The following is a 26,179-nucleotide window of genomic DNA, read 5'->3' on the forward strand; positions in this document are numbered from 1 at the left end:
GCCTTTGGCTGTGTACAGACCCTCGCTGTGTATAGGCCTTTGGCTGTGTACAGACCCTCGCTGTGTATAGGCCTTTGGCTGTGTACAGACCCTCGCTGTGTATAGGCCTTTGGCTGTGTACAGACCCTTGCTGTGTATAGGCCTTTGGCTGTGTACAGGCCCTCGCTGTGTATAAGCCTTCGGCTGTGTACAGGACCTTGCTGTGTATAAGCCCTCGCTATGTACAGACCCTCGCTGCGTATAGGCCCTCTCTGTGTACAGACCCTCGCTGTGTATAAGCCCTCACTGTGTATAGGCCTTCGGCTGTGTACAGACCCTCGCTGCGTATAGGCCCTCTCTGTGTACAGACCCTCGCTGTGTATAGGCCCTCGCTGTGTATAGGCCTTTGGCTGTGTACAGACCCTCGCTGTGTATAGGCCCTCGCTGTGTATAGGCCTTTGGCTGTGTACAGACCCTCGCTATGTATAGGCCTTTGGCTGTGTACAGACCCTCGCTGTGTATAGGCCTTTGGCTGTGTACAGACCCTCGCTGTGTATAGGCCTTTGGCTGTGTACAGACCCTCGCTGTGTATAGGCCTTTGGCTGTGTACAGACCCTTGCTGTGTATAGGCCTTTGGCTGTGTACAGGCCCTCGCTGTGTATAAGCCTTCGGCTGTGTACAGGACCTTGCTGTGTATAAGCCCTCGCTATGTACAGACCCTCGCTGCGTATAGGCCCTCTCTGTGTACAGACCCTCGCTGTGTATAAGCCCTCACTGTGTATAGGCCTTCGGCTGTGTACAGACCCTCGCTGCGTATAGGCCCTCTCTGTGTACAGACCCTCGCTGTGTATAGGCCCTCGCTGTGTATAGGCCTTTGGCTGTGTACAGACCCTCGCTGTGTATAGGCCCTCGCTGTGTATAGGCCTTTGGCTGTGTACAGACCCTCGCTGTGTACAGGCCCTCGCTGTGTATAAGCCCTTGCTGTGTATAAGCCCTTGCTGTGTATAGGCCTTCGGCTGTGTACAGACCCTCGCTGCGTATAGGCCCTCTCTGTGTACAGACCCTCGCTGTGTATAGGCCCTCGCTGTGTATAAGCCCTTGCTGTGTATAGGCCTGTGGCTGTGTACAGACCCTCGCTGTGTACAGGCCCTCGCTGTGTATAAGCCTTCGGCTGTGTATAGGCGTTTGGCTGTGTACAAACCCTCCCTGTGTATAGGCCTTTGGCTGTGTATAAGCCTTCGGCTGTGTACAGTCCCTCGCTGTGTATAAGCCTTCGGGTGTGTACAGTCCCTCGCTGTGTATAAGCCTTCGGGTGTGTACAGGCCCTTGCTGTGTATAGGCCTTCGGCTGTGTACAGGCCCTCGCTGATTCCAGGGACATTGTGAGCCCACTAATGTGAAGTATTCCCCCCTCCAGCCATGCACTCCTATAGACCAGGACGGTGATATGAGCTGTGTATGAAGTAGAGGCGCTCTCTCATACACCTCATTCTCTTTATTTGTATGACACATAAGATCTATGGTTACTATTGTTTGGCTACACGTGCGACCAGCTCTGAGAAACGGCCGCTGCCTTCCCCATGGTAACTGCTAAGGGAACGTCTCCCGCTCTCAGTGTACTGACCGCCAGCTCTCTATTATTACACATGTGGCTCCATGCTTCGCTCCAACATTCCTCATCAACTCTAACCGCTAATAACCTCATCTCCGCCCACCGTGACATCACACTCCAGCCCCCACCAACGCGCCACTTTCCGCAGCCAATCAGTGCCGCCCTCTCATCGCACTCAATGACACTGGGAGGAAGGATGTGGAGGGCGGGGCTCGGCGTAAAGCGAAAGGGGTAGTGGAACACCTCTGCATCGCAGGCCGCTGATTGGCTGCCGGCAGTGTGTTGGCGGCGTCATTGGCTTGCTGTGCGTGTTCACGGCGGTGACACCGGCTGCGGCGAGCATCTTTTACGTGTGTCTTGTGTGCGTGCAGCATCCACCAACACCGGGCAGCCGGGCCGTCCTCCGGGTGAGTTAGTGTCTCCTTCTCCTATATTTCAGAACTCGTCACCAGGGAAACCGGCCAAGGTTACTGGCGGTCACCCATCCTGAGCCTACTACGATCATCACTGTGCATTATTCATCACACCCGCTACACGGCTCGTCTATGCGCTGCTCCATATATCTATTAGGGATGAGCTGGGGATATGTGATCAGGCCGTTATCAGTCACATCACAACAATAACCGTCATTACCGATGTGACGTCTTACTGATTAGGATGGGCTCATTTATATTGGGGGCGGGCTGCAGATCCTGAATGATAGACAGACCAAAGTATATATATTTGATGTGTGTGTGTATATATATATATATATATATATATATATATATATATATATATATATATATATATATATATATATATATATATATATATTACACACATATACACACCCCAACACCATGATCAAAATATATATATTTACTAGTGCAGCTGATACCAAGCATTTGCACAAGTGTTGGGTACTTGTGCAAATGCCCTGATGCCTAATCTGATACTTGTATTGGGCCAGGCGTCCTTAAACCCAGCAGGGGGCCGGACAGCCTCACAGATGATCGGTGGGGGGGGCAGTTAAAAGCACCGATCTCTCTGTATAGCTTTTCTGACAGCCGCTTCTCCTCCTTTCCCTTCTGCAGCTGTAAGTTGCTTTATTTAAAAGTTTTATACAGGGAGATCGGTGCTTTTAACTGCCCGCACCAATCACCTTCCCTCTCCCCGGGTAGCCCCTGTCCTGGATCTGTCAGAGTTGAATAAAGGAGCCAGTAAATCTGTCATTTATTGGCTCCTTCCTCACAGACTCTGTGCATTCATACCTGAGCATCATAACCTGTGCTTACGGTGCTCCAGTTTATGAAAAGAGAGGAGCTTCTGTCTCCTGTCCATTCATTTTCAGCTGAGGCTGTAGATAAAGGGACTGGTAAATCTGTACCCTCAGTTCATTTCCCTTTCTCTAAGGTGAGTTGTTGGGTCTGTTTAGACCCCTGATATCTCTCCAAAGCCCCCCAACAGAGCTGATAAAAATCAAAACATGAAAGTAACACTGCCACTGTCCACAAAAGTATTGTAACAAAAATTGTAAAAAAATAGTAAAAACAAATTGTAAAATATGACATTTAAAAAAATATATATATATAAAATTAAAAATAAAATAAACTACTGATGCAGATGACGCCTCATTAGTGCCACTGTCACATGACAAAAAAAGTATCGGTATCGGCGAGTACTGAGGGGGGTGGGGGAGGGCGTGGGAGAACATATCTGTACTTGTGCTCAGTTTTAAAAAGTGGTATAGTGTGTGTGTGTGTGTGTGTGTGTGTGTGTGTGTATATATATATATATATATATATATATATATATATATATATATATATATATATATATATATATATATATATATTGTGTGTGTGTGTATATATAATTAATTTCAAAAGTGGTGTTTAAAACTGTTTAAATCTATCATAATACCTGATGATCCTGCCAGGATCTGGCACTTCCTGTTATGAAATGACAACGCTCTGTTCCTGTCTCCTAGAGGTGCTCCTGTGTTGTCATCCTGTCGCATGCTTCACTGATGGGGATTTCCTTTTATGAGATAACAGCATGCTATCCTTGTCATCACATGTCTGATGAAGGGCTCCTGTGTGGTGCAGAAACGCCACAATGAACTGCAGTGATGTGATCATTTTAACGACTTGGGCTCCAGAAGGTTTTACCCCCTTCATGACCAGGGCATTTTTTGCTATCCAGCACTGTGCTACCTTAACTGGCAATGGTGCAGTCATGCAACACTTGGGTACAGCAGTGTTTCTTAATTTTTTATTTATTTTTTCAGCTGAGGCACCCTTTATAATTCTAGACAATCCATTCTAAAACGTAAAAAATAATTTCTAATAGCTTTACAGAATTTAGCAACATCCACATGGTTCTACCTGTGGATGTTGCTACATTCTGTAAAGCTATTAGAATTTTTAATTTTTTTTTTTTACATTTTGTAATGGATTGTTTTAACAGAAAGTAGAAAACATCAGTTTTTCTTTCCCCTTCCTTTTTTTTTTTTTTTTGTTGGCTGAACTGATGGAGAGAAATTGAGGGAGAAGAGAAACATTGGAATACTAATCAGTACCAGTGTGCAAAACTGTATTTGCTTTGAAAAATAAATCCCCTCCAACGTTGGGTGTCCTAACCCAGCATTAGAGGTGATTTATTCTTCCAAAGCAAATACAGTTTTGCATGCTGGTACTGACTAGTATTCCAATGTTTCTCTTCTCCCCCAATTTCTCTCCATCAGTTAAGCTAATGTGACCTCAGTGCTCAGGAAGACAACAGATATGTTCTTTATCAACTGGTGACGCCATTGGTTATGATGCATGTGTCTAGAAAGTCGTAATGGTGCACAATGAAAACCTGAGGCTTTGTGTAACTAAAAGGCAAGCTTCATCCACCTGCTGACTTGTATACAATTTTGATAATTTTTTTGGGGATTTAGGCAAGGCACCCCAGGACGTCTAGGCACCCTGGTTGAGAAAGGCTGATGTACGCAAATTAAAGTGGTTGTAAACCCTTACAGACCACTTTGACCTACAGGTAAGCCTAGATTAAGGCTTACCTGTAGGTCCAAGAAATATCTCCTAAACCTACACGGGTTTAGGACATGCAATTAGCGGACCTCCAGCTGTTGCTGAACTACAAGTCCCATCATGCCTCTGGCTGTCATGCTTGTGGCTCTAAGAGTCTTGCTTTGCCTCATGGGAATTGTAGTTCTGCAACAGCTGGAGGTCTGCTAATTGCATATCCCTGGTTTAGGAGAGACTTGCAAAAGACAAGCACCTTGTGCTGTAGACAGCACTGAGCATGATGCTGCTAACAGCGATATGCGATTAGTGGCGGCTCCCCTGTGCTCATGCGTGGGCGTGACCTCATAGCGGCTTCGGCCAATCACAGAGCCACGATACCCGGAAAGAAGATGGACGCTCCGTGTAAGAGGGGACAGCGGTGACATTGCAGGCTCCTATGTCAGCTAAGTGACACATAATGGGCTACTATGCGATGCATAGTAGCCCATTATGCTTTACCTTTGCAGGGAAACAAACCCATCAGGGTTTACTTCCTCTTTAAATTATCTATTTATTTTTTCCCCATAAAGTGCTTTCTTTTGGTGGTATTTGATTACTACTGAGTTTTTTTAATTTTGATATATAAACAAAAAACTGATGTTTCCTACTTTCTGTTATAAAACATATTCAACAAAAACAAATTTCTTCATACATTTTGGCCAAAAAGTATTCTGCTACGTCTCTGTAAAAAAACAAATATCCCAATAAGTGCATATTAATTGGTTTGTGTGAAAGATAGTGTACAAACAATGAAAAAAATAATGATATATTACTGGAATTTACGCAGCTGTATTGTAATGGCGATGCTTAGTTATTTATAATGTGACTGTGATAAGTTGGTGGGCAGTCTGGTACTAACACACTATCTGGGTGGGTTGCTAGTGACACTAATAGTGATGTTACTGTACAATGACACTGGCTGGGAAGGGGTTAACCTGCTTTGCATGAAGAAGAAACCTCAAGATCGCTGTACACAGAGTTCTGTGTTTTTGTAAACACAGAACTGTGTGTGTGGCCACAGCAGATTAGCTGACTTCAGCCAAAATCATTGGCTGAAATCAGCTGCCAAAACTTGCACTGTAGCCAGTCACAGCAGGGGACACGTGCATGTACACCCCAAACCAGGAAGCAAGCCATCAACCATACCAGTATGTTATCCAGCCTGCCTGTGCCACTCGCCCGCAGCGAGTCTCTTGTGGGTAGGCGGCAAGCAGTTAATAAGTTCTTGGATGTTATTTTGAACATCAGTGGTGTGCTGGTGCTTTGTTTTGACTCGTGTTGTCATCCTGTCACTGGTGTCTCAATATTAGGCACAGTCTGTTATGAGATGACAATGCTGTGTCTCCTGTCACATGGCTCACTGATGGGGAGCAGCCATACTGACAGTTTGTGCAGCCATAGTCCACCGTTGTCACCATCAGGAAGTCTGTCCAGCCGCCACCTGAGGAAGTATCTGATAGAGGAAGTCTGCAGCACTGAGATACAAAACAAAAAGAGAGAACCATATTTTATGAAAACAAATAAACAGCTTGGGAGTTGAGCCCAGTGAGAATAGAAGTTTGATCGGCTGAGGTTTTGAGCCATGCGGTAGATCTGTTGATTTTCAAGTTCCCTAGGTAGGGAGAGGGGGGGCAACGCTGTTTGTTCCACAGTGAAATTACAGTTGCATTTCTGAAGGCAGGGTTGTTTTAGATTGACTTTAACCACTTAAGGACTGAGCCTTGGTGTCTACAAGTTAAAAAAAAAAAGTTATTTTTTTTTTTCTAGAAAATTTAGAACCCCCAATAAAATAAAATATATACACTTTTTTTTTCCCTAACAACATAGAGAATAAAATGGTGGTCGTTCAATACTTTGTCACACCGTATTTGCGCAGTGGTCTTACAAGTGCACTTTTTTTGGAAAAATACATTTTATTTGAATTTGGCCCAATTCTTCTTTTTTTTTTTTTTTTTTTTTAAATATTGTTAAAGATAATGCTAGGCCGAGTAAATGGATACCCAACATGTCATGCTTCAAAATTGCGCCCGCTTGTCAAATGGTGACAAACTTTTTGCCCTTAAAAATCTCCATAGGCAACATCAAAAAAATTTCTACAAGTTGCATGTTTTGAGTTACAGGGGAGGTCTAGGGCGAGAATTATTGCTCTCGCTCTACCAATCATGGCGATACCTCACGTGTGGTTTGAACACCATTTTCCAAAGCATGCGCTGCTCATGTATGCATTTGCTTCTGCATGCAAGCTCGGCAGGACGGGGCCCGTTAAACTTTTTTTTTTTTTTTTTTTCTTTTAAGAAAAAAAGAAATTGTCTCGCTTTTTTCCCGTTACAAGGAATGTAAACCTCCCTTGAGTCTTTTTGTGTCAGAATTGCATACACACGATCGGAATTTACATCGGGAAAATTGAGAACCTGCTATCAAATTTTTGCTGGCAGGAATTTGGCCAGCTAAATTCTGATGGAGCATACACACGGTTGCATTTTCCGATGAAAAGCTCTCATCAGTGTTCTTTGCTGGCCGAAATTCCAGTCGTGTGTACGCGGCATAAGAGTTATTATGGGAAAAAGGTGTCTCCACTGATGCTTTATAACCAATCCTTGTTTCCACAACAACCCCAAATTTTGATAATCCAATTGTCACTGGGACAGAAAGTGAGGTGATCTCTTTTCAACAGGGGAACAGACAGCAAAATAAATGTTACAGGGGTGATAACCCTTCCCTATCCTACCAAAAAGCTTAAAGCGGAGGTCCACCCTAAAGTGGACCTTCCGCTCATCGGAACCCTCCCCCCCTCCGGTGCCACAATCGGCACCTTTCAGGGGGGAGGGGGGTGCAGTTACCTGGATAATCCAGGTAACTGCACCCACTTCCGGGACAGCTCTCTGCGGAAAGGGGCGTAACTTACGCAAGTGCCCGCCCCTTCCCGCAAGTGCCCCGCTGCCTGCTGGGAAACACACAGCTCCCAGAGGCAGCGGGGAGCGTCCTTATTGCGCAGCGCGATTCGCGCATGCGCAGTAGGGAACCGGGAAATGAAGCCGAAAGGCTCCATTTCCTGATTCCCATACCCAAGATGGCGGCGGCAGGACCCGACAGACGACCTAGCGATCGGCTTCGGGTGCCGACATCGCGGGCGCGCTGGACAGGTAAGTGTCACTATTTAAAAAGTCAGCAGCTGCAGTATTTGTAGCTGCTGGCTTTAAAAAAAAAAAAAAAAAAAAAAAAAAAAAATACGCGGACTCCCGCTTTAAAAATAGTTTTTTGGCTGGAGCTACACGTTTTTAAAAATGTACCTGTTCTGAATTGCAAACAATTTTAAGAACAAACCTACAGACCCAATCTTGTTTGTAACCTGGGGACCGTCTGTACTATTAGAAAAAAGAAAAAAAAAAATTCCATAAATCTATCCCATAATTTAATAATCTTTTGTGCAACCCAATCAATGTACACTTTTGTGTTTTTTTTTATTATTTTTTTTAACAAAATATATGTAGCAGTAGAGCTGCCACGACGCGTCGACGTAATCGACTACGTCGACTAAGAAAATACGTCGACGTGCGTGCAGGGCGTCGATGCGTCACAGTGGGGGCAGTGCTTAGCATTTACCGCTCCCCTCCGCGCCGCCGTCCCCCCCCTCTTCTCCCCCTCCATGCCGCCGTCCCTAGGGGTGCAACGGATCGTCACCGATCCGTGCGCACATGCCGCGATCCGGGGAGCGCTCCGCGGTCTCGGCCTTAGGAGAGGACGCGGCTTCGGCCTAGCTCCGAAGCGGCGGCCATCTTTCTACACCCAGGTGTTTACAATGTGATCGCTCCGATGGAGTGATCACTTGTAAACAAACCGGCGTCATGACATGACGCCGGTTTCTCTCTCCCCTCTCTGTACTGATCTGTGCAGTGGAGGGGAGAGGTCGGATGGATGCAGCCATCCCTCCATACCCTGCCAATGCAATACTCTACTCTACTCTGCCATGCCATACTCTGCCCTGCCATGCCATACTCTACTCTGCCCTGCCATACTCTACTCTACTCTGCCCTGCCCTGCCATACTCTACTCTGCCCTGCCCTGCCATACTCTACTCTGCCCTGCCCTGCCATACTCTACTCTGCCCTGCCATGCCATACTCTACTCTGCCCTGCCATGCCATACTCTACTCTGCCCTGCCATGCCATACTCTACTCTGCCCTGCCATGCCATACTCTACTCTGCCCTGCCATGCCATACTCTACTCTGCCCTGCCATGCCATACTCTACTCTGCCCTGCCATGCCATACTCTACTCTGCCCTGCCATGCCATACTCTACTCTGCCCTGCCATGCCATACTCTACTCTGCCCTGCCATGCCATACTCTACTCTGCCCTGCCATGCCATACTCTACTCTGCCCTGCCATGCCATACTCTACTCTGCCCTGCCATGCCATACTCTACTCTGCCCTGCCATGCCATACTCTACTCTGCCCTGCCATGCCATACTCTACTCTGCCCTGCCATGCCATACTCTACTCTGCCCTGCCATGCCATACTCTACTCTGCCCTGCCCTGCCATGCCATACTCTACTCTGCCCTGCCCTGCCATGCCATACTCTACTCTGCCCTGCCCTGCCATGCCATACTCTACCCTGCCCTGCCATGCCATGCCATACTCTACTCTGCCCTGCCCTGCCATGCTCTACTCTGCCCTGCCCTGCCCTGCCATGCTCTACTCTGCCCTGCCCTGCCATGCTCTACTCTGCCCTGCCCTGCCATACTCTACTCTGCCCTGCCATGCCATACTCTACTCTGCCCTGCCATGCCATACTCTACTCTACTCTGCCCTGCCATGCCATACTCTACTCTACTCTGCCCTGCCATGCCATACTCTACTCTACTCTGCCCTGCCATGCCATACTCTACTCTGCCCTGCCATGCCATACTCTACTCTGCCCTGCCATGCCATACTCTACTCTGCCCTGCCATGCCATACTCTACTCTGCCCTGCCCTGCCATGCCATACTCTACTCTGCCCTGCCCTGCCATGCCATGCTCTACTCTGCCCTGCCCTGCCATGCCATGCTCTACTCTGCCCTGCCCTGCTCTACTCTGCCCTGCCCTGCCATACTCTACCCTGCCCTGCCATACTCTACCCTGCCCTGCCATACTCTGCCCTGCCCTGCCATACTCTGCCCTGCCCTGCCATACTCTGCCCTGCCCTGCCATACTCTGCCCTGCCATACTCTGCCCTGCCCTGCCATACTCTGCCCTGCCCTGCCATACTCTGCCCTGCCCTGCCATACTCTGCCCTGCCCTGCCATACTCTGCCCTGCCCTGCCATACTCTGCCCTGCCCTGCCATACTCTGCCCTGCCCTGCCCTGCCCTGCCCTGCCATACTCTGCCCTGCCCTGCCATACTCTGCCCTGCCCTGCCATACTCTGCCCTGCCCTGCCATACTCTGCCCTGCCCTGCCCTGCCATACCCTGCCCTGCCCTGCCATACTCTGCCCTGCCCTGCCATACTCTGCCCTGCCCTGCCATACTCTGCCCTGCCCTGCCATACTCTGCCCTGCCCTGCCATACTCTGCCCTGCCCTGCCATACTCTGCCCTGCCCTGCCATACTCTGCCCTGCCCTGCCATACTCTGCCCTGCCCTGCCATACTCTGCCCTGCCCTGCCATACTCTGCCCTGCCCTGCCATACTCTGCCCTGCCCTGCCATACTCTGCCCTGCCCTGCCATACTCTGCCCTGCCCTGCCATACTCTGCCCTGCCCTGCCATACTCTGCCCTGCCCTGCCATACTCTGCCCTGCCCTGCCATGCCCTGCCCTGCCCTGCCATACTCTGCCCTGCCCTGCCCTGCCATACTCTGCCCTGCCCTGCCCTGCCATACTCTGCCCTGCCATACTCTGCCCTGCCCTGCCCTGCCATACTCTGCCCTGCCCTGCCATACTCTGCCCTGCCCTGCCATACTCTGCCCTGCCCTGCCATACTCTGCCCTGCCCTGCCATACTCTGCCCTGCCCTGCCATACTCTGCCCTGCCCTGCCCTGCCATACTCTGCCCTGCCCTGCCCTGCCATACTCTGCCCTGCCCTGCCCTGCCATACTCTGCCCTGCCCTGCCCTGCCATACTCTGCCCTGCCCTGCCCTGCCATACTCTGCCCTGCCCTGCCCTGCCATACTCTGCCCTGCCCTGCCCTGCCATACTCTGCCCTGCCCTGCCCTGCCATACTCTGCCCTGCCCTGCCCTGCCATACTCTGCCCTGCCCTGCCCTGCCATACTCTGCCCTGCCCTGCCCTGCCATACTCTGCCCTGCCCTGCCCTGCCATACTCTGCCCTGCCCTGCCCTGCCATACTCTGCCCTGCCCTGCCCTGCCATACTCTGCCCTGCCCTGCCCTGCCATACTCTGCCCTGCCCTGCCCTGCCATACTCTGCCCTGCCCTGCCCTGCCATACTCTGCCCTGCCCTGCCCTGCCATACTCTGCCCTGCCCTGCCCTGCCATACTCTGCCCTGCCCTGCCCTGCCATACTCTGCCCTGCCCTGCCCTGCCATACTCTGCCCTGCCCTGCCCTGCCATACTCTGCCCTGCCCTGCCCTGCCATACTCTGCCCTGCCCTGCCCTGCCATACTCTGCCCTGCCCTGCCCTGCCATACTCTGCCCTGCCCTGCCCTGCCATACTCTGCCCTGCCCTGCCCTGCCATACTCTGCCCTGCCCTGCCCTGCCATACTCTGCCCTGCCCTGCCCTGCCATACTCTGCCCTGCCCTGCCATACTCTGCCCTGCCCTGCCATACTCTGCCCTGCCCTGCCATACTCTGCCCTGCCCTGCCATGCTCTGCCCTGCCCTGCCATGCTCTGCCCTGCCCTGCCATGCTCTGCCCTGCCCTGCCATGCCCTGCCCTGCCATGCTCTGCCCTGCCCTGCAATACTATACTATACTCTGCCCTGCCCTGCAATACTATACTATACTCTGCCCTGCCCTGCAATGCCCGCCAATACTCTGCCCTGCCCTGCAATGCATAGCTAATCCAAAAAAAACACTAGATTCATTAAAAAATAAAAATAAAAAAAATAATCGGATAGTCGTTGACTAATCGAAGAAATAATCGATAGATTAGTCGACAGACAAATTAATCGTTAGTTGCAGCTCTAAGCAGAATACATATTGGCCTAAACTGATACTGACATTTTATTTTAAACTTTTATTTATTGAGTTGCGGAATGGAGATGTATATATTAATTAGCAAAAAATAAAAACCTCAGAGGTGATCAAATACTACCAAAAGAAAGCTCTATTTGTGGGGAGGGGGGATGGGGGCCTTACATTGGGATTGGCCTGGTCGTGAAGGAGGGTAAATCTTCTGGAGCTGAAGTGGTCAAAGCATTTGTTAATCCCCCCCAAAAAAAAAAAAAATCCTGCTCTTTTTTTAAAGCATGTTATATGAGACAGTACTTATCCTGTGTCATTTAGTCCCATGTAACACCAAAAAAACCTGGCTGATCCTGCCAGTTTCTCCCCTCCCATGGTGTATCATGGCTGCTGAGACCAGACACCGTGGTCAGTTTACGTGCCTCTGCTCCTGTGTCCTCCTCCCCCTCTCCTCTCTGTCTGTGTGTTAGCTGCTGCTCTCATAACACTAACCTGTATGCACCATCAGCACTGCCTCCTATTGCATTGTCCCCCTCTGTGAATGATTTATAAATGCTGTAATACCTTAAGATCCTAAATTGCGATCAGATGACCAGTCGGCTCTCTTCCTCCCCTCCAAACTAACGTTAGCAGGGGAATCTCAGCCCCGCCCACTGCATCTCTGAGGAGGAAAGGAGAAAGCTGGGCAGTCATGTGATCGCAATCTCGGCAGTGAAATGAGGTATTTGCAGCATTTATTTTTATAATTCACACAAAGGGAGATACTACAATAGGAGGCAGTTCTAATGGTGTATACAGGTTAGAGTGGCTTAACAACCACTTTAAAGCTGAACATTTTTCTTCAAATCTTTAGTTCTCTGTCTGGCAGTTACTCACAGCTGTGATCTTCCGGTGCTGCCAGAGTTAATAAAAATCTTGACCAGGTACAGTTCCTCATCAAAAGTACAGACTATTCCCCATTCATAGAAGCTGTGCTATCAGTTCCCGCAATGAGTGCTCTGTGGACGGAGGATGGGCAGATGAATGAAAGGTCCACCTCCTCAATTCATACCAAAGCTGACAGTTGTAAATACCCCGTCCGTGTTCTAATTTGTCCCAACTCTGTAATGTTTACGTTTGGACAGCTTGATCTGCATGTAAGACTTCGGTCACACCAAATCCGACTTTGTAATCGTGCATCGTCATTAAAATCACACAATTCTAAAGCCGCATGTCATTGCAACTTCTTCTGGTGTGACTTGGCGGACATCTGTGCGATTTCACAGATGTCTATGCAAGTAGCACCTGAAATCGGCAAAAATAGTGCATGACATTTTAAAATTGTTGCGGCACTGTGAAGTCTGTGTCGCACCTATTTTAACAGTTTCATTGCCGACAATAGTGTAAGACTTATGCGATTTGAACCTGTCAAATCGCATGACAAGTTGCATCGGTGTGACCAAGGGCTAAATATTTAATATAAATAAAGGCTTGTAAAATATGTCTATGCTTATTTACTCTGTGCAATGGAATCGCACAGAGCGGGTGGGAACTTTTTGGGTCCCCCCACCGGTGACCCTGACCCCTCCTCTCTGGCCAGTGCCCCCATGAGAAGCCGCTTCCCATGGGGCCACTCGTGCGTGCTCGCACCCAAGTCCCTCTGCTGCATCCATTGACAGACAGAGGGACTCGGCCCTGCCCCCTCCGCTTCCTCGTCATTGGCTTTGATTGACAGCACTGGGAGCCAAAGCAAGAAAGATCCAGAAGTGAGGGGAGAAATATCTACAGATGTGCACGGCTCTGGATCGAATGAGGTCTCGGGTAAGTAAGGTTAGGGGGGGCGGGGCTGAGGAAGTGATGCTGACACCTAAACATTTTTTACCTTGATGTAAGGAATGCATTAAGGTAAAAAATGTAAAGGACTTTACAACCCCTTTTTAAAAAAAGGAATTCTGGTACAAAATGCCACCATGTATTAATGGTAACCACAATACCATAACCAAAATTCTGTATTTTTCACTCTATAGTAGTTTTGTTAAGTCACCTGATGTGTTTTTTTGTTTTCATTTTTGAAATGGGGGAAACCTGTATATTGAATGAAGCGTTCATGAAAAATATACAGAGGGACAGTATCTAAAAAAAAAAAAAAATTCCTAAGGGGCCATTTATACTTTTTGATGCATGCCTTTATATTGCGCTAAGTCCATGTAGAATGTCCCTATAATAAAAATAAGTTTCCCTATCATGTCTCCTTCCCCCCCCCCCCCCCCCGTATTGGGTGGCCCATAGCTATTAATAGCAGTGCAGCAAAACATGTTACATGCAGGGTTTTTTTTTTTTTTTTTTTTTCTCGCATTGGCAGTATGTATTAATACCCTTTGGTCAATAGATTTTCACCTTTTTTGTCCACTCCAAATTTTAAAATGCATGTTGACGGATGATGCCACCTCTGTCTAATTCTCTATAAACAGATCTAAATTACAAAAGAAGAAAATGGGGGGGGGGGGGGAGATATGCAGCTACAGACTGGTTCATAAGTTGCAGGCCTCGTTTATCAAAGTGCTTGAAGGATCAGACAGTGAATATATTAACCAATCAGATCCTCCCTTTTTCTACTCCTAGATAAAAGAATGGAAAGCGTAAGTAATGTTCAGAGTGTGTGTGTGTATATATAATTACCTTATTTATGTATTGTGCCATAGCCCAGTCGGAAAATAACCTAATAACCTAATATTCTGAGTCTGTAATATGGATTGTGTGAAGAACTGATACTAAATACATATTCATCAGTAAACAAGCTTTACCACGTGAGCCAGAGAAACCAAACACCCAATGCATTCTTCTCCTATAAATAGATGGGCCGCGCACGTGCTTGGGATGTAATGGAAAAATGACCGTCTATTGTAGGGTAGTACTACACAGATTCTGCAGCATACCTGTGTATACTAAAGACAGATCTGTCAGTGTTCTGTACACAGACTGCAGTTCTCTCCTCTACCTGGAACATTCCTTTGGTAAATGCTGTCCATGTGATCTTTGTTTACATTCACACATGAGGAATCCTGAGTGGTCTCTTCAAGGTTAGCGATTTCAGGTACAGCACATTCAAAATGCCTCTGTCATATGGAGGGTTTCTAGGTATTTTCACACAGAGTAGGTGCTTGCTATTGCCGGTCGCTGGAATGCTTCAAGTACTTATTAAAGTGGCTATAAAGCTTAATCTAAACCTGCCTATAATTACCTGCTCTGTGCAATTGTTTTCCACAGAGCAGCCCTTATCCTTTTCTGGGGACCCCTTCTCTTCACCAGGAGCCCCCAGGGAATGGCGTTTTCCCTGCGTGCTCGCTCCTGAGTCCCGCTACTGCGTCCATTTTGACTCTTGGCCCCGCTACCGTGTCATCGGATTTGATTGCTAACAGCAGGAGCCAATCGCTCCTGCTATCAGATCTGTCCAGTGAGGAGAGACAGCAGCAGGAGCTACTGCGCTTATGCACATCGCTGGATCGGATTTGCTCAAGTAAAGAAGAAGTGGGGGGGGCAGCTGCAACACAGGTTTTTTTGTTCTTCTTTGTGCATAGAATGCATTAAGGTGAAAAAAACTTAAGGCTTGAGAACCACTTTAAAGAGGGGTAAACTCTAAGAAAATCAGGCGAATCTTTGTCCGTTTTTTTTTTTCTTTAGCTGTTTCACAACACATCGGAGCCGATGAACAACATTTGTACAAAAATTCTTGTATGCCAAAGGATTTTCTATGTTTCTGATCATACGCAGATTCTTCTTGGATTTTTCTTGTACGAAAATGGTACACCTTAAAAACGAAAATCAAAATTGTTCCCGTACGGGAATAGAACGAATGAAGTTTGTCCCTTCGGGAATTTACGTATGCAAATTTGGAATCGGCTGTTGAAAGTTGTTTACGCACAATACGAAAATTATTTGGACAGAAATGTTCGCCTGTTTTTTAATTTTTTTTTTATTTAATTTTTTTTTTTTTCTTAGTGTGAACGATCCTTAAAGTGGAGGTCCACCCTAAAGTGGACCTTCCGCTCATTGGAACCCCCCCCTCCGCTCCACAATTGGCACCTTTCAGGGGGGAGGTGGGTGCAGGTACCTGTACAGTACAGGTATCTGCACCCTTTCTGCAGAATCTACACCCCTTTCCGAAAGTCCCCTGCTGCCTGCTGGGAAACACACGGATCCCAGAGACAGCGGGGACCATCCTTATTGCGCAGCGCGACTCGCACATGCGTAGTAGGGAACCGGGAAATGAAGCCGAAAGGCTCCACTTCCTGATTCCCATACCCAAGATGGCGGCAGCACCTGAGACGATCAAGAGATCGGCTTCGGGTGCCGACATCGCGGGCGCGCTAGGCGGGTAAGTGTCCTTATTTTAAAAGTCAGCAGCTGCAGTATTTGTAGCTGCTGGCTTTTAAAAAAAAAAAAAAAAAAAACGGCGGACTCCCGGTTTAAAGGGGTTGTAAACCCTTGTGCTTTTTCACCTTAAAGTGGTTCTGCAGACAATTTTCCTAGTTAAGCTCACTTGTTTCCAAATCTAGCCCAGAGTGCTCAATGGACATTTTTTTTTTTTTTTTTTTTTTTTTGAAGCGTACCTTTAGATCGGTGGCCTTGTATATATTCCCTTTGTTATGTGGCTGCGACTGTGGGCGGGAATTTTTGCGGGGATCCGCATCATTTCCTGTCCCTGCCGCACTGGATGAATGACACGAGATCCCAGGAGTTAGTGCGGAGAGCTACAGCGAAATCTCGCGGGATTTCAACTGGCGTGACGCTTCACATCACAACGGGGGGCGGAAACTTCCTAAGATGCCACTCGTGGGAGATCAGCTCAACTTGCACACTTTCAGTCCCGACTTTGGGGGCGATTTCAGAGACCTCTGTGGGGGTTGCTGCACAGATGTCAATAGAAATCACACCCCAAAATTGGCAAAAGTAGTACAGTAACTACTTTTGGGAATCGGTGGGGCACTGCAAATGCGGCGTCGCACTGATTGGGACCCACAATTTGGCATGCCAAATCACATCAATGTGAACCAGGGCTAAAGGAGCTGTGCTGTTGCAGTAGAATCCTGTATTTTACCCGATGATATCAAAAACAGTGCTGTGGTTCTGGGTTCTCTATAACCACCTAATGTGTGGGTGTGGTTTTATGTATTTATTCCCAGGACTTTGGATAATGCAGAGGAAAGTTAGACTCTTTTTAGTTGTTATTGCTGTCCCCTCTTTTAAAGTTGTTCCCTAATTTCTGCAAAAAAACAAATTTACAGTAATAAAAACAGGTACTTTTTTTTTTTCCTTCCTTACTTTGTCCAAAATGGGGGGGCGGGGAATGGAAAAAAATATCCAGTTTCACTGTAATACACATTTTAGGCTACCTGTAAGCTGGTGGCAGATAACAGTGTGATTATGGCCCAGTGTCTTATTGCCTAGTCTTGTCCATGGGGGGGGGGGGGGGGGGCACTAGACAGATCGACATCCCCATTCTAGCTTCAGGAAGGTGGTGTGACTGATGTGCTTCAGCACCTGCTTAATATAGGGAAAATGACTCATTGATGCTCTATATACTGTGTGTGTGTGTGTGTTTGCACACATGACACAATGAGATAGAAAGAATAGGTTTTCAGCATATTACTCAAGTGCACATAGGCCAGGCTCGACAAATCTTAGGCGCCAGGTTGCCGTTGCAACTAGAAATTGTGCCTTGGCACCTGGGTTTTTGTCACTGACAGGTGCCTCTGCTACAGGGCTGGGTGTGGAGGCCCTCCAGACACGGAGCACTGTCTGGTAGTTGGGATGGAGCAGGAAGAGAGCGGGTCACATCCTCCTCCCTTCTCCACACATTGTTGGCAGAGCAGTGCCGCAGTGTGTCAAACTGTATGTAGAGAGGAGCTGTCAAAATTGAGGCTGGATGTTGGGGTGGGTGGGACCCAGCTATCCAACACCAGCCAATGTAATGGGATCTGGGTGGGCCGATACGTGTATGCGGCCATGCCCCTTTCTTAAGCAGCCCAATCATTGGCTGGATAGCTACTGGGTCCCGCTCACCTCTGACATCACGCTGATTTTGTTAGCTCCTCTCTCCATACAGTTTCACACGCTACAGCACTGCAGACAGCATTTAGTTTGCTACACTATCGGCTGTGAAACATGCTAGTGCCAACCATTGCTGCCTGCCAGTGCCAACCTGTGGCAGCTGCCAACTATTGCCACCTGCCAGTGCAATCCAGTGCCACTTGCCAGTGTCAAGTGTCGGTGCTGCCCATCAGTGCCACCTGTCAGTTCCCATCAGTGGCACCTCAGGCTGCCTATTGGTGCCCATCAGTTCCAACCTCAATGCCGCCCCATCAATGCCCATTAGAGCACATCAGTGAAGGAGAAAAAAAAAATATTTTCAAAATCTTATAACAAAAGTATGTGTGTGTGTGTGTGTGTGTGTGTGTGTGTATATATATATATGTATATATATATATATATGTATATATATGTGTGTGTGTGTGTGTGTGTGTGTGTGTGTGTGTGTGTGTGTGTGTGTTTTTTTTTTTTTTCTTTTTTTTTCTTTCTTTCTTAGCATCAGGTATGAGCAATTCTTATTGCCCGATGCCCCAGACATGCAGTTCTGGGCAGAGGGTTTAAATAACTGGCTTCTAACTTTTTCAGCTGGCTCCTAGATTCTAAGCAAATTTGTCAAGCCCTGCACATAGGGGGACTACAACAAGATTTTTGAGGTAGGTACAAGTGCAATGGGATTGTAAACGATACAGTAAAAAAAAAAGTGGTCCTATATTTTATTTTTGGATGGTTGTGTAGTCCCTGCCACTGCTACCACACCTATACAGTGGTATGTACCAGGCAGTTGGGAAAGGAAGGGTGGGGAGGTCCATCCAGGTAAACCCAGAAGTACCATCACCAGTTTCTCGATACCAAGTTGTCATGTCAACGTAAAGTTATGAGATGGCGGGTGTAAGAAAATTTTGATCCAGGTAGCAATAAAATTTAGTGTGATCATGTAAGTGTAGAGTTAAAGTGATACTAAAAGGTAACATTTTTTTAAAATTAAAATAGGAGGTTATACTTGCTTTGTGCAACAATATTCCACGGAGGAGTCCCTCACCTTCTGTTCTGGAAGTCCCCTGCCAGCACTCTCTGCTCCTTCTTCTTACAAATGCCCCCGTAGCAAGCTGTGTGCTATGGGGGCACCCACAGATACACACAGCACCAGTAAGCTACACCCCCTGTCCATCCTCACAGGCGTTTGACAGCAGCAGGAGCCTGTGTCTATGGGTGACCAGGAAGAGAGGAGAGCAGTGCTGCAGCTGGGATAGCGGTGGATCGGTGAAAGGAGGCAGATATGTTTAAGTTTAGGGGTGGGGGAATTTAGCTGGGACTTTTTTTTTTTTTTTTTTTTACTTTAATGCAAAGATTGCATTAATGTAAAAACTGATTTTATAACCATGCAGTGGTTAAGCTCACTGGCCCACTCCCAAACACGTGGAATGGTTGTCGATTCAAAATAATTTATTAGCATAATATTTATAACAATCACGTTTCCCTCCATTTTTCCATCAGAATATTTACATTTATGTCTTGGTAGACCTGACTACATTTTCCCAATAATGTACAACTGTTGTCCCTCCCTTCAATTGAGTTTGTTTTCAGTGATGGGATTGCACCAGTTTACTGTGTGTGGCAACTTGCATGGCTACCTAAATAAATAATTTAAAGACTGAGAGGATCGATGGGGCTATGGCTAGGTCGTGCATGGGTCTTGTGGCTTCAGTGCGCCCATTGCAGGAAACTTTAATAGTGTCTTATGCACAACTCCTGTGATTGATGTAAAATATCAGTAGGTACATCACTTAATTTTTTGTTGATGTGATTCCTAAGGCTCCTTTCACACTGATGCGTCGGTGCCATCAGCAGAAAGCGCCGCTATTTTTAGTGGTGCTTTACCACCGTTTTTGCTGGGGTTTTCGTTCGCTAGCGGCCAGAATAGGGTTAAAACGACCCGCAAACCACTGCTGCAGCGGCGGTTCGGCAACGGTGCCCATTCAGTTCAATGGGCAGGAGCAGGTTTAGGAGCAGTGTATACACCTCTCCAAAGATTCTGCTAGCAGGACTTTTTTAGCATCCTGCCAGCGCACCGCTCCAGTGTGAAATCCCTCAGGCTTTCACACTGGAGACAGGAGCGGCTTTTTACAGGAGCTATTTTTAGCAATAAAGTGCCTCAGTGTGAAAGGAGTCTTACAGGGTTCCTAATTCCTCCCCGGCTACCCTGTCTATTACAGATTAAATTGACGAGATGGCATTCCTATGATGAATTCTTAACAAGGTAGCATAGAGTTTTGATGTAAATTAAACAGGAAGTTTAAACTATCAAAAGCAATGTATTTTCTTCATGTTTGTGGCCTTTCCCCAGAACATAGAGGAGTTGATTGATTAAAACTGGAGAGTGTAAAACCTGGTGCAGCTGTGCATGGTAGCCAATCAGCTTCTAACATCAGCTTGTTCTGTTTTAAGCTTTGACAAAAATTTAACTGGAAGCTGATTGGTTTCTATGCACTTTAGTAAATCAACCTTGGTCATGCCTCATCCCCTTTAAGGTCCCTGCTTTAAGGCAGACCTAATTTTCTTGCATCACTGGATGAAGATTAAAGTACAGTAGGCTATGGCATTTGACAGTTGAATAGTACATCTATCCAACCAGATATTGATGCGTTGGGGCTCTTTCACACCTGCGGATCTTAATTCAGCCATCCACTTGCTCAGCAGGGATCGCTCTGTGCAGGGACGGACCTGTCAGATCTCCACCCCCTCTATGGGGGGGATTGGATGATTGCGGTCCGCCTGTCCGGTTTTTCATCCGATCCGCCAGACGGATGGAAAATAGGGTTTCCATCCATCTGGATTTTGCGGATCAGATGTCAGTGGACATGTCACTGCTGACATCCATCGCCCCATAGAGCTGTATGGAGCGACCGTTCTGATCCGTTGAAAAAAACTGACATGCGGAACTGAACAGCCGCACGTGTGAAAGAGCCCTACGTTTATCGAACCCATGCCCTATATCGCACTAGTTTTATGTTACCCTCTTTTACCCTGCAGCTTAAAGTGATTCTAAAGGCTGCTTTTTATTTTTTACAGAACATGTTCTACTTACCTGCTCTGTGCAATGGATTTACAGAGAGCAGCCCCTGTCTTTGGGTCCTCTGCCGGCGGTCCAGGCTCCACCATTATGCCGAGCCTCCCCCAATAGCAACTCTTGCACTCGAGCAGGCTCCTTCCTAAGCCACACTCCTGTGAATAGATAGCGCCGCCCCCACTCTCCCCTCATTGGCTTACTGACTGGGAGTGACAGGAGCAGGAGTCAATGGCTGCTGCTGTGTGAGGAAATGAGGGGAGAAGGACCTGGTAGAGCTGCTGCTCTCATGAATATCGCTGGATCGAGATCAGGCCCATGTAAGTATAAGAGGGGCATTAAGAATACATTAAGATAAAAGCCTTCTGTCTTTAGAACTAATTTATTTTCAGTTTAGGCAGACGTTGTTGCCCCATGTACAACTTGTACCCATGCAAAGAGTTTGCCTTATAAATCAATCCCTGGTGGTGTGCCCTAACTATTCAAGGTGGGCTGGATATCTGTGTTTACAACCATTATTTGATAGCCTAACTCAGGGGTAGGCAACCTTTTGAGCACAGTGTGCCGAAAAATATTTTCAAAGAACTTGAGAGTGCAGATTTGATAACAAAATGTCAACCTCACACTCTCAATCACGAAAATGATTTTTTTCTAAAGTAAATGTATTGAGTAGTAGTGAGAAATAAACATCCCACACTCTCATGCCTTAGATCGGCTCCCAATTCCTTAAACTCCTACACCGCAGATCACTGTAACCTCCTTTCTCCTCTGCTCCACCACTGTAACCCCTTTCTCATTTGTCCCACCAATGCACCTCCTTTAATATCTGCCCCACTGCTGAACCCCCTTCTCATATGCCCCAATGCTGTACCCTCCCTGCTTTTCTATCCCACCGCTGAACACCCTTGCTCTTCTGTCCCACCACTGTAACCTGCTTTCTCTTCTGTCCCACCAATGTACCTGCTGCACATCTGTCTCACCTCTGCACCCCCTGCTCATCTCTCCCACCAATACACCTCCATTCACACCTGCCTCACTGCTCTACACTACCCCCCCCCCCCCCTACTCTTCTGTCCCACTACTGAAGCCCCTTCTCATCTCTTCCACCCCTGTACCTTCCTGGACATCTGCACCACTGCTGTACCCTCCTGCTCTTCTGTTCCACCTCTGAACCCCTTCTGCTCATTTTCCCTACTGCTGTACCCTCTTCTCATCTATGATATGCAGGTTGGTGAAAGGAAGCAGAGATGAGACACATCTACCTGTCCTGGCACACTCATCCTGCTGAGCCACCTCTGACATCCAGCCCACGTGCTTGTATGTGATGTCATATACAAGCATCTAGAATGGATGTGCAATGATGAGCTCGGGTCAGGGGTATTTTCTGAAAGCAGTGGGCCTGTATGCAGGATCATAATTTGGGCTGAGAAAAAGTGTGCTGTAGCAAAAGTTGGGTGTGTATATTTTTTTTTTTTTTTTTTTTTTTTCATTGCACTGAAAACTGTCCGTGGTTTAAAGGGACACAGTGCTGGGGTTCAGTAGTGAGTGACTCAAAGGTTCAGGAATAATTTCAACAAAGTTCCCAGAAGCTCAACAGTAATTGAGCTTTTGGGATTGGTAGTGTCAACCAAGGAAGTAATCTTCATCCAGATGGTGGGCGGGGCTAGCAGGACTGTGATTGGCTTTAGCAGTGGCCAATGACGGTCCTCCTGGAAACATGGGGAGGGAGTCGAGTTCTGGCAAGAGGCTTTGAGAGCCGCGGGTTGCCTACCCCTGTCCTAACCTGCACTAACAAAATGAATGTAACTGGCTGCCAGGCCAAAACAAATATTGATTGCTCATATTTGTGCATTGCTCCTTTTCCTGTCAGGGTGAAGGATTTCCAGCTCTGGTCATGCAGACAACCATCTACAGTAAATGTTGCATTTTTTGCTCAGGCATAGAACAGATTATATTTCCATCCTCATACAGGAGGTTGGTTTATTGCTCTGCAATCAGATCTTCCAGAGAATCTGTGTTCATTTATTTGATGTAAACTCAAGATATTACTGTTCTATGAGCACGCCATCTGCAGTGCTGAAATATATGCGGCTAATGGTTTATTCCTAAAACCCAGTGAGTACAAATGTGTATGAGCACATGATGGGGCTTTGAATTCGCTACTCTTTTAACCCTTATAATGGCTGGTCATTTTGGAAGCTTTCCTGCAGTGAAGGATGATTCACTGCAATCTGTCAACCAACATTTTTAGGGCGGCTTTATTATATAGAATTCTACTTTTTAATAGTAAAAAATAACGAGAGAATGTCTTTTACTCCCTGAGGAACCCTTGAAATAATTTTCAGGCTTCCAGAGCACCTCTGCTAAAAAGAATTCTAGCCACAGCTTACTAGCTTCCAGTTATCTGGCTCATAATAATTAAGCAAAGTATCTGTGTGAGAATCCGATATCATATGATGTCTGTCACTAGTCCATAATAGGAAAGCTAAAATGGTTCAGCTTCTGCATGAAAACTAGAATGTGACCCTGGGGTAAGGATGGCAGCTTTCATTTCAGGCTTTTCGCACAGATAGTAATAATATTCATTAGAGGACCTCTGATTAATCCTTGGTGGGTGGTGTGTAGTCGGTGGAGGAGTGCTGGCTGAGGCCCTCTAACACCTTTCTTATGGGTAAGGAGGGAGAGCGGTGTTACGGATGCATGTCAGAGCCAGATTGTGGCTATAGGTCTTCAGACATTTCCCCAACCTGACGAGGTGATTTCAAGTCAAGCATTTTTGGACAAGGACAAAAAGTTTGTGAACAGAACTTTTGTAGATGACTGTCGCTGAAAAAATTGGGTCAGTATTTTTAATTGGGTTAATGTTTCAACCAAATTTTACCATTTTAATGTGTAACAAAACTTTTTTCTTTATCATTTTGGATGGAGTAAAAAAAAAAAAAAAAAAATTGTCAGACGGGTATTTTTTTTTTTTTTTTTTTTTTTTGCCATCAGTGTTCCATTAGCCAAAACAGGAAGTGGGAAAAACATCCCGGCAAAGTGAGAGAATCCAGGTGTCACCAGGACTAGTGTCTCATTGGAAGATTTCCCCTCTATTGGTTTTCTGATGTCAACCACAAAAATGTGGGCTTTCCTTTTACTTTAACTTTTGGTGATAATGGTTGACAGGACAATTAATAAAAAAAAAAAAAAAAAAAAAATCCCTAAAATTAAGCAATAAAAATCTGACTAGTGTTCTAATCCCTCTCCCCTCCATCTAAAATTTTAGAAATAAAATATGCCTTTTTACTTACAAATTAAAGTGGAGTTCCACTCAAAAGGGGAAGCTCTGTCTGTTCAACCCCAGCCCTCCCACCCACCTCCGCTGCCACGTTTTGGGTAGGGAGTGGTCAAAACCAGGTACCTGCTCACACTTCTGGCTTACTTTGCCATGTAACTTTGTCTCCAGTACCCCCCCACCCCCCCCCTCCCACGAGGCTTCACTTCCGGCTTCCATCAAGAGGCGCCAGCACCCAGGAGGTGGTTTCAAGAATCGCCCCCTTTGGCGAGGACATTAATTTCTGGGAATTTTTGGCTGAAACTCCTCTAAGATTTACTGTGAAATGTCATTAAAAGGATAGTTCCTGGTACAGAAATGAATCCCATATCTGGTGATAAAAACCACCAATAATACAGCTGAAGTAAAGATTCTTGGTGCAAAGTCTGATGTGCATGTCCAGCCTAACTAGGTGCCAAGTGGGCGCATACAGTAGTTGCAGCTGTGCCCATTCCAGAGACCTACTGCAGATTACTAGGCCATCATTGAATTCACATTTTTCATGAAACGGTAATGATCTTCTAAACATCCAGAAGTGACAGTTGATTGTAAGTGAATATTGTTGCCTTATTAGTAGTCAGCAAATCAATGTTTTACCATTTTGCACTGGCTACAAAATGATTAAACTGGTTTAATTTGCCATCTGTCCCAAATTCTGTTTTTAGAGCTGGGATTAAACTGAGGCTAAATATAGTTTCACAGTCCTCCCCCGTCCCCCCCCCCCCCTTTTTTTTTTTTTTTCTTTCTTTTTTTCCTTCAATTTCTCAGCATCAGTTGATCCCACACTTAAATTTAGGACTTCAAGTATAGCAGAGGAAAAAAAAAAACCAATAACAAACATTGAGTAGTAGTTGTCTGGAGTGTATTGGGCCAAGACAGGTTAAGAATAGCGGCTTCTTTAAGCATGTCAAATCAGATTGATTATATTGAAATCTATTCAGCAAGTTGCCTTTTTTTAACAGAATAATTTCTTGCTATAATATCCATATTACCATATCCATCGGATGAGCAAGCACAGGGTGTATTCTATCCATGTCTTGTGCCAGATTATTCAGAATGCAGATGCACATGCAAAATCCTTGTTTGACTTTCATCAGACATCCTGAGGGTGCTATTGAAGTGAATTATGAGAGCAGATGAATGCGGACTGATACTGCAGTCTCTGGTCCTTTATAATAAGATTGTCTCTTTATCCCCCCCTGATGTAGCCATTATTATTTCATTGGTAAAATGCCAAGAAAGATCTATTCACACTCTCTGCTTGATTCTTCCTGTTGAGGTAAGCAGCAGCTGGTATTTTCACCTGCCATTGTCCTCCTGATCCTGAGCGATTTTTATTTTAATCGATCTGTGCCAGAGAAACCTGTATAGCAAGCAATATGGAGGCTTTTAATGCTGACCTTCTGCATTAGTAGGCCTCTATGGCTTTGAGATGATCACCTGTAAGAAGCATACAGAGAAGGACAGTCCAATAAATGATTTAGAAACCCCCCGCAGTATAGGTTTCTTTTATTTCTGGTGCAGTGAGGACGTTTCTATACTCTAGTCTAAAAGTCAGACTGCCTTGGGGTCAGTTTAATAGTTGTTCTTAGTGTGTAGGCAGGGGTAATTCAGTTGTGACCATGAGTCGCACTGCGGTCGTTAAGCAGTCTCCATACTGATGGCTTCGTGACAAGTTTCAGTATATGCCTAATGTAAAGCTGTAGAGTTTGTTTCTCTGCAGGAGAATAACACCCCCTAATTTCCGCTCCCTCTCCTGTCCCTAGTACTTTCTGTTGGCTAAACAAAAATGCCTGAAGCTGTAAAATGCTTGTAATACACATCTAAAATGCTTTAAAAGAAACTCCTAAAAAAACGCAAGTAAATAAATAACACTCAGGTGTGAATGAAAGTGCATTGCCAAAGAGCTAATGGAGGCTGCAGCGCTGTAACATAACGGAGGAATGATGCATGGGTTTCTGGAGA

The 26,179-nt window shown here is 46.5% G+C and overlaps 1 protein-coding gene across 1 annotated transcript in view; it reads left to right on the forward strand.

Annotated features, from left to right (window-relative positions):
• The first annotated feature begins 1,812 nt into the window (after positions 1–1,812).
• Positions 1,813–26,179, forward strand: part of ACSL3 (acyl-CoA synthetase long chain family member 3) — a 112,179-nt gene continuing 87,812 nt past the window's right edge. Inside the window, exon 1 of the mRNA XM_077488310.1 lies at positions 1,813–1,997. The gene's annotated coding sequence lies outside the window, so the exon portion shown is untranslated. The remainder of the gene's footprint in view (positions 1,998–26,179) is intronic.

Source organism: Lithobates pipiens, unplaced genomic scaffold (genome assembly GCF_037356315.1).
Source record: "Lithobates pipiens isolate NorthernLeopardFrog02 unplaced genomic scaffold, aLitPip1_a1.2 Scaffold_18, whole genome shotgun sequence".
In the NCBI taxonomy this organism is placed as follows: domain Eukaryota; kingdom Metazoa; phylum Chordata; class Amphibia; order Anura; family Ranidae; genus Lithobates; species Lithobates pipiens.